At 49.4% G+C, this 17,206-nt stretch overlaps 1 protein-coding gene across 1 annotated transcript in view; it reads left to right on the forward strand.

Annotated features, from left to right (window-relative positions):
• The window catches only part of LOC115648454 (ecto-ADP-ribosyltransferase 5-like), a 42,150-nt gene that overhangs the window by 18,074 nt on the left and 6,870 nt on the right, over positions 1-17,206 (forward strand). The gene's annotated exons all lie outside the window — the stretch shown is intronic.

Genomic DNA, 17,206 nt, shown 5'->3' on the forward strand with positions numbered 1-17,206 from the left:
GCCACTGTCGGTAGACAGATACTGGGCTAGATGGACCTTTGGTCTGACCTGGTACGGCCGTTCTTATGTTCATATGTTCTAACTGGTGAAATCAAAGGTCCAATTTTATATGCCCACTGACTGTACTGGGATTGCATGGGGCTAATCAGTAAAAGCATGGAGGTAGGCCTGACTGCTACCATAGCAACTGACATATTCCAGCAAGGGGCAGAGTGTGGATATTCTGAATAGCCATCAGGAGTTTACCAGAACTGGACACCATATCAATAATGGTCTCGCCAATGCCTTATACAGAGGTAGTACCACATCCCTGTTCCTATTCTATATTCCAGTCCCTTATCTTGTAAGTGTGAGCTACAATCTTCGCTCTGTGTTGTTTTAGATGTATACTGATCAAAGTGATCTAGGTATCTGTTACTTAAATTAGCCCTCTTTACCAAATATGTAGATCACTTTGATCAGTATAACTGATCGGTCCCTATCTATCATTATTTACCACTCCACCAATTTTTGTATCGTATGCAAATTTTTACCAGCAATGATTTTATATTTTGTTCCAGCTCCTTGATAAACATATTGAAAGCTACTTTTCCAAGAAGAGATCCCTACGGGACCCCAGTACAAACCCCCAATGGATGATGATTCCTGGTTTACAATTACTTTTGTGATAGATCAGTTAATCAGTTTTGATGCCACTAAATATGGGCTACACCAGTTTTATATAGTGCTGATTTTTTATCAGGATATTGTGTGGCACTATGTCACAGGTCGTACAGAAACCTAACTGTATTGTGCCAAACCAGTTCTGCTGCTGTTGAGTCACACAACAAGGATAACAACCCTTTAGTACTCCTGCCCCAATAACAACGTGACTTGTGGTCCAACACCAGCCAAAAGTGCTCCTTCAGCAAAGCAGTCCCATCATGCTGAGCACCTAGGCAACATGGAAACAAGGTCGTCTCTTGAAGGCCTCTTCCCCAGCTCACCACTAGATATCAGGGGAAAGCTCATTCAGCCCCTGCTTACAAAAACACTCTCAGCCCCCTGCCTGTGGTGGGAACTCAGATCCAAGTCCAGCTCTAGCCCCATCACGTCCAGGTGCGGGGAGAAGAAATAGAGGGACACGCACACAAATGCACAGAGCCAGACAAGACACTCCCCACCCCCATCATATGGGGAGAACAGCCCCTCTCTTTAAAACACAAGAGAGGGGAGAGGAAACACACAGCAGAGCAGGGAGATGAACCCTGAAGAGGAGGACAGAGATGGGAGGACACATGGCCAGATGGGGGGGAACAGAGACAGTCTATAAATTACAGACCCTTCTGCTATTTTGTACTTTTTGTCTATCCTGTCGAGAGGTCAGAGCTGCAAGGAAAGAGATGCAATCAGCACGTCCTGCAGTAACTTTAGCACTGCCATCAGGAATATCGCAGTCCCTCTGCCCCAGCCCACGCTGGGCACTGTTTGGCTGTGGGGAAGGAGACTGCACAAGCCACTTACTCTGCTGGTTTGTGCCCAGCCACTACTAAGTGGGGACGTGCTGCTGAGCTTGGGCTCCGCTGAGTCTGCCCGGGTCCCAGGCCCCATCATGCAGTGCTGGAGCAGCTCCCTGCCATGTCCCTGCTGCCCTCGGTTTGCCCCAGACCACTGCCCCAGGGGAGGGGTCTCCCAATCTTCATTCTGGCCCATCCAGGGATTTCATGGTGCTGCAGGGAGGAATCCCAGGGGATGGGGGAGATCCTAGCCCCGGGGGCACCCTGAGGACAGACCCATTGACAGCTCCTCTGGGGCCAGCTGCTCCAGAATGGAGGAGGGGCTGGGAGCCCATCCCAGAAAGTTGTGCGCTCACATTGGAAAGCCTGGTGTCTGAGCAGCTCCCACTTCCCCTTTCGGCAGGGAGAGCAGCTGCGAGATCCCTTCCATATGGAAGGGGTGTTCACAGGTCACCATACCCCGAAGGGCAGATCATCATCAACAGGAGTCCTGACCCAAAGTCCCTCTGCTTGGTCTGCAGTGGGTTTCAAGGGCCTGGGCTCTTAGCTACCAACTGGTGGTGCCTCCACCTGACTGTTTCAGGGACTCAGGAACCTACCGTACCTCCTGATGTGGCCTGAACTATCCCTGACCTGGTACTTACCCCTATGACTAGCCTGATACCTCGTCCATACACCCTTCTGATGCCTCTGTAATGGCTGACCCAACAATCAATGTTCACTTTATTTACAAGGGAAATATTGGCTCTGTAATGCAGCGGAACACGTACCCTGATGAGGGGTGAAGGCCTGAAGGTGCTTGACGGTGTCACGGTCAGGAAGGTGAAAATCTGCCCAGGAGCTGAATTCTCTGTGGCAGCAATAGGCATTACTCACCATGGAAAAATTCCCCATGGCGGAAGGGCCCTCCTAGGTGTATCTAAATCCAGTTGCTCTCTTCCAGAGTAGATCAGCAAAGCCCTGTCAGGGTAAAATGGGAAATACCTCAGGCAGGAGGAGACAGGAGATCGCTGGCACTTCACTGAGATAGGGATAGACAGTCAGGAGATCGCCCGCACTCCCCTCAGGAAGGGGAGACAGTCAGGGGACACTTTGGATAGATCTTGTAATCTGTTAGCGGACTCGGGTACACCTGATTCCATGTGAAAGCAGAGGTTGTGTTATTTCATTACACGAGAACACACTTTCTGTTAAAAGGATGTATGATATTGATAGTTCACAGCTGGTGCCTACAAACAATCTTAGAACTTTTCACAGCAGAAAAGCCACTACAACCCTGATTTGCTGCCTGAAAAGGGAAATTGAGGCACGCTACCACATTGCTTCATAGCTAAATGCTCAAATACCTGCACTATGGAGAACATTCATATCTACATTGGCTTGATATTAATTGGGTTCCAATCGTTTGCCAGAGTTGAATGGATAAATTAGCTATTTTCATAGAATCATATGACTGGAAGGGACCTCAAGAGGTCATCTGGTCCAGTCTCCTGCATTCATGGCAGGACCAAGTATTATCTAGACCATCCCTGACAGGTGTTAGTCTAACCTGCTCTTAAAAATCTCCAATTATGGAGATTTCACAACCTCCCTAAGCAATTTATTCCAGTGCTTAACCACCCCGACAGCTAGGAAGTTTTTCGTAATGTCCAACCTAAACCCATTTTCGCAAGACAAAGACTGTTTGCCAGAAGCTGGGAATGGGCTACAGAGGATGGATCACTTGATGATTCCCTGTTCTGTTCACTCCCTCTGGGGCACTTGGCATTGGCCACTGTCAGAAGATGGGATACTGGGCTAGATGGACCTTTGGTCTGACCCAGTCTGGCCATTCTTATGACCGCCATTGCAGCCACTAGGCTAGACTACCAGAAACCAGTGCCTGACACAGACAAAGACTCAAAGAACCAAAGTAACTGTAAGTAAGCAACCGTTCTTTTCTTCTTCTAAAACATTTCAAAGATCCAATATTCCCTCTCTGTCCTAACAGCTAAATCTCTCTTCTGTGCTATGATCATCTGTTTAGATTATTTCTCATTAAGGCAAAAGATCACTGCATTTCAGCAGCACCTTTTCCAGGACAGTTGCCCTAACACTTGCTCTGCTGGCTGAATGTCAGTCTACAGGCACACCTGTGTGACAGGAATCTGAGACTCAGGGAGGCGGCAGTGAATGAAGATGCTGTTGCAGAGACACTTCACAGAATTTGTTGCATCATTTCTCTTTGCAAAGCTAAGTGTGAACAGACAGCAAGACCGGTTCTGACAGAACTAGCTTGCAGAACTGGGCCACCTCTATGCTAAGGGTGAAATGTGATATTCGTCCAGTTGAGAACCTGGAAACTGCTTAAAAGTTTTCATATCTCTACATCTCAGCCACAAGATACAGAGCTTGTTTGTCACAATGCAAAGGAAGGGAACAGACAAAAAGTGTGTGATCTGCATTTCCTCTGCACCCTTGCATAACCAATTACATCTGAGCCCTAAGGTACAGGAAGTGTCTGTCCTGTGCACAGTTGGGCTGGTGAGATGTCTCTCCTAATAAATTCACAAGGTATTTCTACACTTGGCTAGCCAAAGATCTGTCCTACAAACCTAGACAGCATCTCCTTTTTGAAGGTAGAGGGTTAGGCAGAGTTCAGCTGCCCGATAGCTGTTAGACAATGAGCAGGCTGAACCAGAGGCAGATTGAGTAAACAGGCTTCTTTCTTGCAGTACTTGTTCCCCTCAACTCAGTTGTGGAGTAAGCCCTTAGTTAATCACATCACTCTCTTTTTATCTGAGTTAGTATGTAAATACCTACATTTACTACAACACCCCCAAAACCCTTCCTGAGTAATAGGACCACCCATACAATGAATTATAGCTATATACTGAATATAATTATCCCTGCCCCTGTTTAGTGTTTACAGCATTAAGCATATTCTACAGACAATTTTACCTTGAAGATACCTATTTTTTCCAGTAATTGCAGCCACAAATTCCCTTGATCAGCAGTTCTCAGGGAAGGGAAGAAGGGGTCATAACCCTGAGCTCGTTTATATAGCTGGGAAAGGAAGGGAAGGGGGAGATAACACTTCTTTGCACAAAGCAGTGGCGTAGCCAGGTTCTAAAGCAGGAGGAGCAAACATAAAAAAGGTGCTCCCCTTCGCTTCTCCGGCCGTGCTGCCCCCCCATGGCTGTACAGGGAGGCTGGCAGAGGACAGGGGGGTTGAGGGGAAGTGAAGGGGAAGATGTGGATGGAGGGAGACAGGGGGATGACTTGAGGGGAGGTGGAAGGGAGGATGTAGGGAGAGTGGCAGAGGACGGGGGTAAGAGGGGAGGTGAAGGAGAGGGAAAGGCAGGGGCATGGGGTACATGGGAGGGGTGCACGGAGTATGGAGCTTGGGGAGGGGTTACCGGGATGGGAGTGGGCTGGGGTCCCCGGGGCTCTCTGTGCAGAGTGGGCTGGAGCTGCCCCTGGGACCGGGAGAGCCTGGGAGTCCGCTGCCTGCCCTTCCACTGCTTCTTTCCAGGGCCCAGCTGCTAGGCCCAGCCCAGCCAACAGCAGAGAGCAAACCCCACCATGGCGAATCTCCCAGCAGCCCCAATCACATGGCAAATTGGTAGCCGAGATCGCACGCAGCTCAGCGGCCAGGAGCTGGGGGAGCTGTGAGATGCCGCCTGGCACAGTGGCACTACACTGTCCGGGACTGCTGGTGGAGCTTGGCTGTGGGCGGGTCACGCTGACAGGCCACAGCGGGAGTGGGGAAGAGCTCTCCCCTCCTCGGGGGAGTTTTATTCCGGTGAGCCGAAGGCGGCGCCGAGGCTCCTGCCGGGAGATGACGGCCATGGGTCCGCCTGGTGTGGCTACCGCGAGGAGGCTGGGGAGACCCTCCCTGCCCGGGACCCGGTCAGTGCAGGAAGCCGGGTGGCACTGAGCTGCCCTCAGCAGCAGGCTGTGCATGGAGCTTGCCATGAGCAGCGCAGAGCCGCGTTGTCCGCTCCTCCAGCATGCACGGGCCTCTGCCGCTGCCTCTGCTTAGCAGCCGCAATTGGCGGGGCTCTCCTGGGCAGCAGGCTAGCTGCCTCTGCACCGCGGAGTGCTCCAAGGGGCCCGGCTGCCAAACCGTCCACATCAAAGTTGTCTGCAGCAGGGGGGGGAGTTATGGGCTCCCATGATGCACCCCCCGTCGCTCCTCCGGCCGTGCCGTCCCCTCCCCCAGCTCCTCCAGGCATGTTGCCCTCTCTTGCCTGCAGAAGTCCACCGCTGCCTGGTTGACCAAGCTTCAGAGCAGAGCGTGGGCCTCACTTGCTGGCGCCATGGTAACCCCTAACTAAGGTGCTGCTTTTAGAAAATGTGCTGAGGGGAAACGGCTGCTTCCCCTGCACCCCGCTAGCTAAGCTACTGGCACAAAGGGGCTCCTTTAAACAACCACTGTCCTTATGCAGCTGCAACACTTATCAATCCTTAACAAGCAGAAGGGAAGGGAGAGGGGTAACACATTATCTATCAAGCACAGAAATGGTGCCTGCCCGTGCCTCTACTCCCTAATACCATGTCAGCACACCAGTGGTTTCCCAGGTCTCTACTTAACCCTTACATATCCCAGCTGTAGCAAGGGGTTTTCCTAGTGTCATTGCTAGAGGAGCTGGAACCATGCGAGGATAATCCATCCCCATTCCATTCCCAGGGCACTGTGCTGAATTGTTTCATGAACTATTTTATTTTGTTCCCTGTATTTTCTAGTGCTCTCTTCCTCCATTGTTAAATGGCCCCAGGGATGTGGTTTCCATAACTTCCCTTAGGAACTTGGTTATAGACTGCTAGTTTCAAAAGGGCAAAAGGTATGATCCAAGGAATTGCAGTAGAGGCCTGGCTTTGACACTGAATCCAGGCAAAACAGAACAGCAGGTATGGGCCTCTGTAAAGAATGGAAACATGAAATGAAAACTTCCTAACTGTCCGGGTGGCTAAGCACAGGAATAAGTTGCCTAGAGAGCTTCTGGAATCTCCATCATTGGAGATTTTTTAAGAGCAGGTTGGACAAACACCTGTCAGGGATGATCTAGATTCTAACTATATTTAATGTCAGTCAATAGGATTTCCTGGAAAACAGGTTATGTGAAGCAAATTTAATATTCTTTGATGAGATTACAAGTCTGATGGTAACTGTTGGTGTAATATATGTGGTCTTCCGTAAGGTATTTGTTTTAGTATTGCAGTGAATTCTGATTTAAAAACTAGGACTGTAGAAAATCAGTGGCACATATTAAATGGGTTAAAATCTGGCTAACTGATAGATCTCAAAATGTAATTCTTAATAGCGGTAAATCCTAAATGAGATGCGGTGTTTCTAGTGGGGTCCTACAGGGACCATGTTTTCAGCCCACACGGCTAGAGCCCACGCACTAGAAAGACTCTGAATCTGAGCAGCTGATTCTTTCCTCCTCTGACGCCAGTCATCACAAAGCTTGATCCAGTCTGTCTCGCAAATCCTCGCTCCATCGACAAGCTGACTTCACCAACCAGAGCCATATTCTGCAATGCTTCCCCAATCATCCACAGAGATTCCATAGGATCAAGCATCCCAAACTCTGCACAGCTGTCTGACTCTCTTCCTAGACCCTTTGCGAGCTTCAGAGAACAGCACACTCTTTGAGATCCTGTAATGCGGCGTTCACTTGACATGTCCAGGCCACCTGAGCTTTTTCTTACTAATCAATGTTCCCATGAATGACATACCAGCACAATTAAACACTTCCACATTTGCCACCCTGTCTTGCCATCTTATTCAAAGAATTTTACGCAAGCATCTGATATGAAAACCGTCTAGTCGTTTGGTATCTTTGGCCTCATTTGTCCATCAGTCTGTGCCATATAGAAGACTGGATAAAGCACATGTCTCACCAATACAGATTTTCACTTTAGTTGACAATTTGTTATTGTTCCAGGCTCCCTCTTGCAAAAGACCAAAGTTCCTGACAGCTTTGGCACTTGTACCAGTGAGCTCAGTACCATTGTCTACGTTGCTGGTAACAGTAGAGCCAAGGTAGCAAAATTGCTTGGCTTTAACATCTGGGACGGGGAGGTAAAGAATCCTAGAACAGGAAGCACAGAGGGTAAAACGAGGGTAGTTTTGTGGAACAGGTGTAATTGGGAATACTCAGGAGCCCTGGCCCTAGCTCACAGTAAAGTTTTGACTCTGTACAAGCCTGATCCAAAGCCTATTGAAATCGATGAGAGTCTTTCCATTGACTTCAGTGGGATTTAGCTCAGGCCCTTATTTCCTAAAAACAACCAAACACTGTTAGTTCTGAAAGTGAAAGTCCCCATGGAGGTTTCTTAGATAAAGTCAAACTATTTCCTGTGTTCTGAACAGTGCAGATTAAGTTCTACAATTGCAGCCAGTTCTTGCTTGGGTCAGCATCCTGCCAGGGACTCAGACACACTTGGAAAAGTCAGGTATTGTAACATCATTCAATTCTTACTCTTCACTATCCTAATTACAGACATGTCTGCTCAATTCATCTCTAGACAACAGGTTGCACAGTGGCTTAGACAATGATACAAATCTGTCCGCAGTTACATCTGTCCAGTACCTATGGACCTGAGGGGGAGAGCGGGGACAGTGGATGAGGCAGCTGGCTGGGAGTGAGGAGACCAAGGCTTTCATCCCAGCTCTGCCCCTGGCCTGCTGTGTGTGACAATGGGCAAGTCACTCTACCTCTCTTTCTTCTACCAACCTTTGTCTGCCCTAGATTGTAAACTTTGGGGATTGGCACAGCCTCCCTATGTACAGCCCCTAGTACAATGGGGCCACAATCTGGGTTGGGAGCTCTAGGCATTTTTGGATAGAATCGGAGGGGGAGGTGGTGGTGGTGCAGAGAATGAAAAGTCTAATATTTTCTACTGAGTTGATTTTAAAGCTTTAATTTGTTATACAATTATAAGTACTTTTGGGATGAGGAAACTACCGAAATATTTAAAACCCTATGTATTGAAAACAAAAAAAAAATCTGCTATTTTTCTCAGATCTACATCATGAAATACATTGACCACTATTTCCATAGAGTTCCCTGATTATTAATTGTAAAGATCCATCCTCTGTTGACACAACTACCCAGACAATGCATTCATAGCATCAGGCGAGCCTCCCAGGCAGAAAGCTGTTCATCACTTCCCAGAGATTGCCAGGACAGCTGATATCTATCCTACATAGGCTGCCACTTTAGGCACCTCAGTCCCAGAATCAGGCCCCCACCCTGGATTCACAAAGCCCCTGCTCAGCAGCCCGTGAATGCTGTAGGTGCATAAATTCACTCAGCACCTTAAATTTCTGCAGTAACCAATTCCCCAGGCTCCTATGTTTCTGGCTCTTTATACGTGCATTGCAGCCCCATGCCAGCCCTGTGGGACCCCATCTGGTAAGCATGCTTGGACCTTCCTTACCAGATCAACTCCTGTAGAGAAACTTACAAAAAAAGCTGACTGGGGAGGAGGGGAGAGAATGAGCATTTTTCTCATAACTTTTAGCCCAGTGGTCAGGGTATGCCCCTGGGATGTAAGAGACCCCGGATTCAAGTCCTCTCCACAATGGAGGAGGAGAACGGAGTTGAACTGGGATCTGTCAGATGAGTGCTCTAACCATTGAGCTACAGAACCATATTTAGGCTTGCTAAGAAATAGGAGGGGGAAAAGGGACACAGACAAGATTCTGCGGTGTCAAAGCTGGGAATGGGGACATGGAGTAAACGCTCTGCGGTGTCAGAGCTGGGAGCGGAACACTGGGGAACAGACTCTGCCAGCGTGTAGAGCTATGGACATGTTTGCTTGGAACTAACCCCAATAAACATTGCATTGCCTGCACTTCTCACTTCTGGTCTTCTGCTTTCTGTCTGCGTGACAAGAACCAGGGGATGGGATGAAGGGAAAGCCCTCTAACAACTGTTCTTTCAATCCTTGGTCTGGTTTTATTCATTCTTGTGCCCAGATCATTGTTATCTTTGCATCCTGAGCCTCAATAGGCAAGTCTGAGTTCAGTTCCAACATAACATTTTGATTTGCCTTCACTAGTCTTGGCTCTTGTTATACAGGAACAATCTGTTGTTCAGTTTGAAGTCCAGTATTAAGGCAATAATACACCATCAATGTTGGTAAGACAGGCATTTCTTTTCTTTTTACTGTGGCTGGCTCTCTGTGATCCTACTTCCTCTTTTGTGGTTAATGTCTCTGGTTCCTCCACCTGTGGAGAAATATTCCTTTTCCGGTACAACTTTATGATAGAATTTATTTACCTTTTTGTTTGTTTGTTTCTGACTCTGTATATAGATGAAACTGAGTCTATTCATAATATAGTGGGGCCCAATTCATTGCTTACATAAACCATGTTCTATACAGCATATGATAGGAGCATAACTTGAACTCCAGTTTCCCCAGCATTCTCTCCTTGGCCTTTATCGAAATAAGCTATTGCCTTCCATTTGGATTTTTCTCTATTTGGCAGCTACCTTGTGGGGAGTTTCCAATGACAGAAAACTTGTTTCACCAAGATTTTTGTTGTGGCTAAAGCAACATTTACCTTAAGGGGAAATGCTTCCACCCATTTGGAGAATGGATCAATAACAAGAAGATATCCCTCACTCTCACAGACCATGGGAGACAGGCCAGTCCTCGCTTACAGACAGCCTCTCAACCTGAAGCAAATACTCACCAGCAACTACACACCACACAACAAAACCACCAACCCAGGAACCAAACCCTGCAACAAAGCCTGATGCCAACTCTGTCCACGTATCTATTCAAGTGACATCATCACAGGATCTAATCACATCAGCCACACCATCAGGGGCTCATTCACCTGCACATCTACCAATGTGATATATGCCATCATGTGCCAGCAATGCCCCTCTGCCATGTACAGTGGCCAAACCGGACAGTCCCTACGCAAAAGAACAAATAGACACAAATCTGACATCAGGAATCATAACATTCAAAATCCAGTGGGCGAACACTTCAGCTTCGCAAACCACTCAGTCACAGACTTGAAGGTGGCAATTTTGCAACAAAAAAACTTCAAAAACAGACTCCAAAGAGAGACTGCTGAACTTGAATTAATATGCAAATTAGATACAATTAACTTAGGTTTGAACAGAGACTGGGAATGGTTGGGTCATTACACTAATTGAATCTATTTCCCCATGTTAAGTTCTCCTCACACCTTCTATGGGTCATCTCGATTATCACTTCAAAAGTTTTTTTTCTCCTGCTGATGATAGCTCATCTCAATTGATTGGCCTCTTACAGTTGGCATGGCTGCTTCCACCTCTTCATGTTCTCTGTATGTATAAATATCTCCTGTCTGTGTGTTCCATTCTATGCATCCAGTGAAGTAGGCTGTAGCCCACAAAAGCTTATGCTCAGATAAATGTGTTAGTCTCAAGATGCCACAAGTACTCCTGTTCTTCTTGCGGATACAGACTAACACGGCTGCTACTCTGAAACCATTCTATAGAGTATTACTCCTGCTGAGAAGTGCTTGTGGTGCTTCCCTCCCCTTCAGCTGTTTACAGCTGGAGAACACCAAGAAGAGGGGCGGTGACCAAGGCAACTCCACAAAGTTTTACTTGATCATCCGTCGGTGGTGCAGTCCAGAGGAGTCCAGAGTTTGGGGAGCTTATTAACAAGTTTGGAGAGGTGATTAATGATGGTGAACCATCTGACTCACTCTGCCGCACCTGATAGGGTTTCTACCCGCACGTGAATGCTGGGTCCCTTACCCACAACTGCTATTTAGTTATTTGGTACCACTCTATGATCATCTTCTCCTTAAATATTACTCTCAATAAGACATCTTCATTAATTTCAATACTTGCAGTATGACTATGAGGCTACTTCCCTTTTACATTTTTCCTGAGCTCAGCTATTACATCACACAGAGACACAAGCAAAACCACACAATGAATGCAATAGCAAACATAAGCAAAAGCAGCAAGTTCCCTCTGTTAGTGACTGTGAGCACGACAGGATTCTCCTACTTCCATGATTCTCATTTGATTTTCAGAAGTAGGAGTACGTAAACCATTCCCTTGTTATCTAAGCTGGTCTTCTTTGTTGTTGTTGCCTTTGCTGTGTTCTCTAGAGGCATGTGTTGGTGCCAATCTGTAGCCTTTTATTTTATTTAAAGTGCGTTTTGTAATGTGACATTACACCACTGTGGCTCAGCTCTGGTGTTTACAGTTTCATGCTAAACAGAGTGAACATCACCTCTGCTACTTGCTTCAGATTTAGAGTCTCAAGGAACACATAAAGACCCAGGGTAGCGACCACACAAACATTCATAAGCAGGTTATTTTCCAGTCATTGGTTTATGGTTAGAGTTACCAGGTATTCATTTTTCGACTGGAACACCCAGTCAAAAAGGGACCATAGCGGCTCCGGTCAGCACTGCTGACCAGACCATTAAAAGTCCAGAGGGCAGAGCAGCGGGGCCCAGGGCTAAGGCAGGATGCCTGCCCTCACTCCGCCTGGCTCCTGGAAGCAGTCGCCAGGTCCCTGTGGCATCTAGACAAAGGACGGCCAGGGAGACTCCATGCACTGTCCCCACCCCGAGGGTCAGCTCTGCAGCTCCCATTGGCCAGGAATCATTGGCCAATGGGAGCTACAAAGGTGGCACCTGCAGGCACCAGGGTAGCATGCAGAGCCTCCCTGGCCACCCATGTGTCTAGGGTGTGCATGGACCTGGTGGCTGCTTCCTGGGAGCTGCAGTAAGTCCCTCCGGGACCCCACACCCCAACCCCCTGCCCCAGATTGGAGTCCCCTCCTGCAACCAAACTCCCTCCCAGAACCCTCACCCCCCAAGAATCCCTGCTCCAGCTCCCTGCTGCACCCCAAACCCCTCATCTCCAGCCCCACCCCAGAGCCCACACTCTCCAGTCAGAGCCCTCACCCCCCTGCACCCCAACCCTCTGCCCCAGGCCAGAGCCCCCTCCTTCACACCAAACCCCTCCTCCCTGGTCCCACACCAGAGCCTGCACCCCCATCTGGAGTCCTCACCTCCAGGGCCGCCCAGAGGGGCTGGCAAGTGGTGCAATTTGCTCCAGACCCCGGGCCCAGCAGGGGCCCCCACAAGAGTTTTTTGGGCCCCTGGAGCGGGGTCCTTCACTTACTCCGGGGCCCCCGGAAAACTCTCGCAGGGCCCAGGGCCCGGAGCTTCTTCTCTCCCGGTCTTTGCTGATGGGGAGGCCTTCTGCTCTGGGGCAGAAGGACCCCCCGCAGCCGAATTACTGCTGAAGTGGGACCCGCCGCCAGAGTGCAGCCGAGTCTTCGGCAGTAATTTGGCGGCGGGGGTTCTTCCGTTCCAGGACCCGCTGCCAAAGCACCTCGAAGACCCGCAGCAGGCATCCCCCCCACCAAATTATCACCCAAGACCCAGCTGCACTTCGGTGGCGGGTCTTGCTTCGGTGGTAATTCGGCGGAGGGGGGAGGGGTCCCTGCCGCAGGTCTTCAGGGCACTTCGGCAGCGGGTCCTGGAGCAGAAGGACCCCCGACTGCCAAATTACCACTGAAGCGGGGCCCCCGGCCACTGAAGACCCCAGGCCTCTGGAATCCTCTGGGCGGCCCTGCTCACCTCCCTCTGCACACCCCAACCTTCTTCCCCAGCCTGGAGCCCTGTCCCGCACTCTGAACCCCTCATTTCTGGCCCTGCCCAGAACCCTCTCCCACACCCCAAACCCCTCATCCCCAGCCCCACCCCAGAGCCTGCAACCCCTGCTGGAGCCCTCATTCCCCCTTTCCCTGCCGCCCCCCCCCCCATAACTCCCAGCTCAGCCCAGTGAATGTGAGTCAGGGCGGGAGAGAGCGAGCGACAGAAGGAGGCAGGGATGGAGCGAAAGGGGCAGATCCTCAGAGAAGGGGCAGGGCAGGGCCTCGGGGAAGAGGCAGGGCAGGGGTGTTCTATTTTGTGCGATTAGAAAGCTGGCAACCCTAATGGTCCTAATTTCTTGTCTCCAAGGCCTAAAATAGCTAAGCTAAAATCTTGCTGGCCTCAGCCTACATGCCTTGCATTTCAGCTTGTCTTACTCATGTCTAGAACTTGGTTCCTCTAAATACTGATCAATCTTATCCTTTTATAATCCTACAAATTAACTCTAATTAACATACAATGTATATATATATGATATAACATATTGAATAATCATAATATGACACAATAAATGAATAATAAACTAAAATGATTGGTTACATGTAAATAACCCTTCTAAAGAAAAGTGGTTGCTAAAGCAAATGTGATCAAAGTAACTCTTGAATGTTAACACATTTTATTGGGTGCAAAATATGTTTTGCCCGCTTTGATAACTCTGTATTTAACAAGAAACTGAGATTAACCCATAGCCAGCATTCTGGTCAGTTTTGCAGTTTTGCAATCACGGATTGCTTTTATACCCTGTGTTTTACCCTTTGAAGTTCTGCCGGTCTGACAGGCAGTGATAGAAAGAGAATCTAGTTCACTACATGGGCACACTCCAGTGTTCTCTCTGCTCTTATTGGAATTCTAATTAATTTACACTTTTACCCACAAACCAGCAAATCCAACTTTCTAATCCAAGTGTTAAAACTTTATCAATGTGTTTATGAGTAGACTGTTGGCCCTTTAGTAAAACTCAGTGGTGTGGGGGGGTTGGTTGGCTAGTTCCCAGTACTAAAAGAAAGAGGAAGGGTCAATGGGAAATCAGGACTATGAGAGTGACAGTCCCCAGGAATAATGGGGAAAGGCCAATGCTCTTGGTCAGCCTGATTGGCAGGGCTGGCAGGCTAATCAGGGAGGCAGGAGGCTAGGGGGTCCCATCCTCCGGGTGAGCTGGAATTGCCTGGGTCAGACAGAGTGAGGCCGAACTAAGGAGGGAGCAAGAGTGTGAGCCTGAGCTGGGCTGGGGAGTGGAGCTGTGCCAGCCAGAACCAGAGAAACAGCCCAGGAAGCAAGTCAGTGCTGGGAGCAGAGTCGCAGAAGCAGCTCAGAGAGCAGAGCTGTGCTGGGAATAGAGCTGCAGCAACCAGAGCGGGAGAGACCAGAGGAGCAGCCCAGGAAGCTAGAGGCAAAGCAGCAGCTGTGCTGAGGCAGAGTGGTGGAGCTGGGGCTGGGGCTGGAGCAGTCCAGAGCTGGGTGCGGTGAGCAGCTGGGAAGAGAGAGGAGAGCCCTGGGCAGTGGGCCCTGCGTGGGGAGATGCCCCCAGCCAAGATGCCCTGCAGGTCAGACTTGGAGGGGGCTGATGCTGGGAAGAAGGATCCTGCAACCTATCGCCTGAGGGCGTGTGGCCACTGCTAGAAAGAGTGTCCAACCTGCAGCATCACTGCAGTGCAGCCAGGGACGTGTGAGGAACAGACTGTGAACTGCCCTGACATTCCAGAGACGCTGGTTGTGGTGTTCCCGTGCCACAGAGCTTTTCCCATTTTTCATTATTTTTTTCAATTGATTGCTGTTTAATAAACTGTATTTACTGTGAGCTGCATGTAATGATCAGTGGGTCAGGGAAGTGTCCAGTGCAGAGAGAGTACCCCAGAGTGGGGACACCCTATCCCCTGTCCTAAGAGACCACAACAAGGTTGGGGGTCAAGCCCCCCAGGAATCCTGGGCCCAGCCTTGTTGGGGTTACGAGGACTCTGCCACACAGGAGAGTGGAAGGGGAGTCCTCAAGGTCAGGCAGGCCAGTGGGTAAAGGAAGTTGGAGTGAGGACTCAGCTCCTTTCGCTGGCCCACTTCGCCGGGGTAGTGTAGAAGCCAGGAAAGTTCCCCATAACCATTCTCCTGCTTACATGTTGTTTCCCTTGGTTTCTAAGTAAGCTGTTGCATTCCGCAGTCTTTGCACTGACTTCTTCGAGCAGGGGTGGGCAAACCTTTTGGCCCGAGGGCCACATTGGGGTTGCAAAACTGTATGGAGGGCCAGGTAGGTAAGGCTTTGCCTCCCCAAACAACCTGGCCCCTGACCCCTCCCACTTTCTGCCCCCCTCAGAACTCCCGACCCATCCAACCCCCCTGCTCCTTGTCCCCTGACCGCCCTCTCCTGGGACCCCCCCCATTCCCCATCCCATAGCCAACCTCCCCGCTCCCTGTCCCCTGACTGCCCCAACAACCCCTATCCACACCACCACCTCCTCACAGACCCCTTAGGACTCCCCGGGCCTATCCAACTCCCCCCGTTCCCCATCCCCTGACTGCTCCCTGGTACCCCCTTCCCCTTATCCAACCCCCTGGCCCTGGACTCCTTATCATGCAGCTCAGAACAGCATGTCTGGTAGCTGCACTGCCCGGTTGGAGCCAGCCACGCTGCCCTGCAGGAGCACGCAACCCCACCACCAAGAGAGCTGCCTGTGCGGCAGCATGGCTATGGGGGGGAGAGCACAGGAGGGGCTGGGGGTTAGCCTCCCCGGCCGGGAGCTCAAGGCCGGGCAGGACAATCCCTATATGCAGCCCCTAGCACAATGTGACCACTCTCCAGGGTGGGATTGCTAGGTGTTTCTGTAATACAAATCAGATGGCAGAATTTGTTGCTTAGAATTAAAAGTCCAACATTTTCCAGTGAGTTGATTTTAGATCTCAAATTTGTTACAAGATTAGAAAAGTTTCAGGACTGGGGGGAAGCTACAGAAATCTTTCAAACCCTAGGGAGTGAAAACAAAGAATCCACTTATTGTGCCCACATCTACATCCTAACACATTTTGACTACAACTATTTCCATAGAGTGCAAACATCCCAGTTTGTTTTTTTGAAAGATCCATCCTCTACTGGTACAACCACCAAGATGATCCGTTCATAGCATCAGGTGACCCTCCCAAGCAGAAAGCTGTTCATCTCTTCCCAGAGATTGCCAGGACAGGTGATTATCTATCTATCTATCCCTACCTAACTGTCACTTTAGGCACCTAAATCTCATAATCAGGCCCCCATTAGGATTCCCCACTCAGCTGCTCCTGAACCCTATAGGTGCGTAAACTTGTTTGGCACCTGAATTTTTCAGTGAAAAATTCCTGAGGCTCCTATGTTTTTGCCTCTGCACACGTACCATGCAGCTTCACAGTGGTGCATGAACAAGGGGAAAACAGGCGTTCTTCCAACAAACTCCCCTGTGGGACCTGATCTAGTAAGTGTACTTGGACCTTGCTTATTAGAATGGGCCCCTATGATATATAAAGTGGTTGGGTAGTTCCTTTTGATGGACACCCAGCCAGCCAGTTAGCTGTAAAATCCCTGTTGGTGGCTGTATTCTACTTGCTTTACCTGTAAAGGGTTAACAAGCCCATGGGTAAAAGAAAAGGAGTGGGCACCTGACCAAAAGAGCCAATGGGAAGGTAGAACTTTTCTAAATGGGGGTGTTGTTGGCAGATAACTGCCTGAGGCCATGCAACAGCAGAGAGGTCCCTCACCCGGTGTGCCCCGCCAATAAACACACCAGGGTGGAGAAGCAAACCAAGTTTATCTGAGATCTCAAAGCGGTGCAGGGAGACTGACTCAAATCAAGCACGTCTAAAACAAGCAGTCTGTTCCTTTATATCCATGAGAACTGGCTGTTACAACCGAAAACTAACTGCTAACACTACATTTTTGCAGCTATTAGTACATTAGGTTACACTAGGTTACACAAAGTGTTTAACATGGAGGAACATTGGTTCACTGAGGCCTACAACAGGAGGGCTTCATTGACACTTGTGGTCTACCACTCTCCCGAGTTACCTA

The sequence above is a fragment of the Gopherus evgoodei genome, chromosome 1, assembly GCF_007399415.2.
Source record: "Gopherus evgoodei ecotype Sinaloan lineage chromosome 1, rGopEvg1_v1.p, whole genome shotgun sequence".
Taxonomy (NCBI): Eukaryota; Metazoa; Chordata; order Testudines; family Testudinidae; genus Gopherus; species Gopherus evgoodei.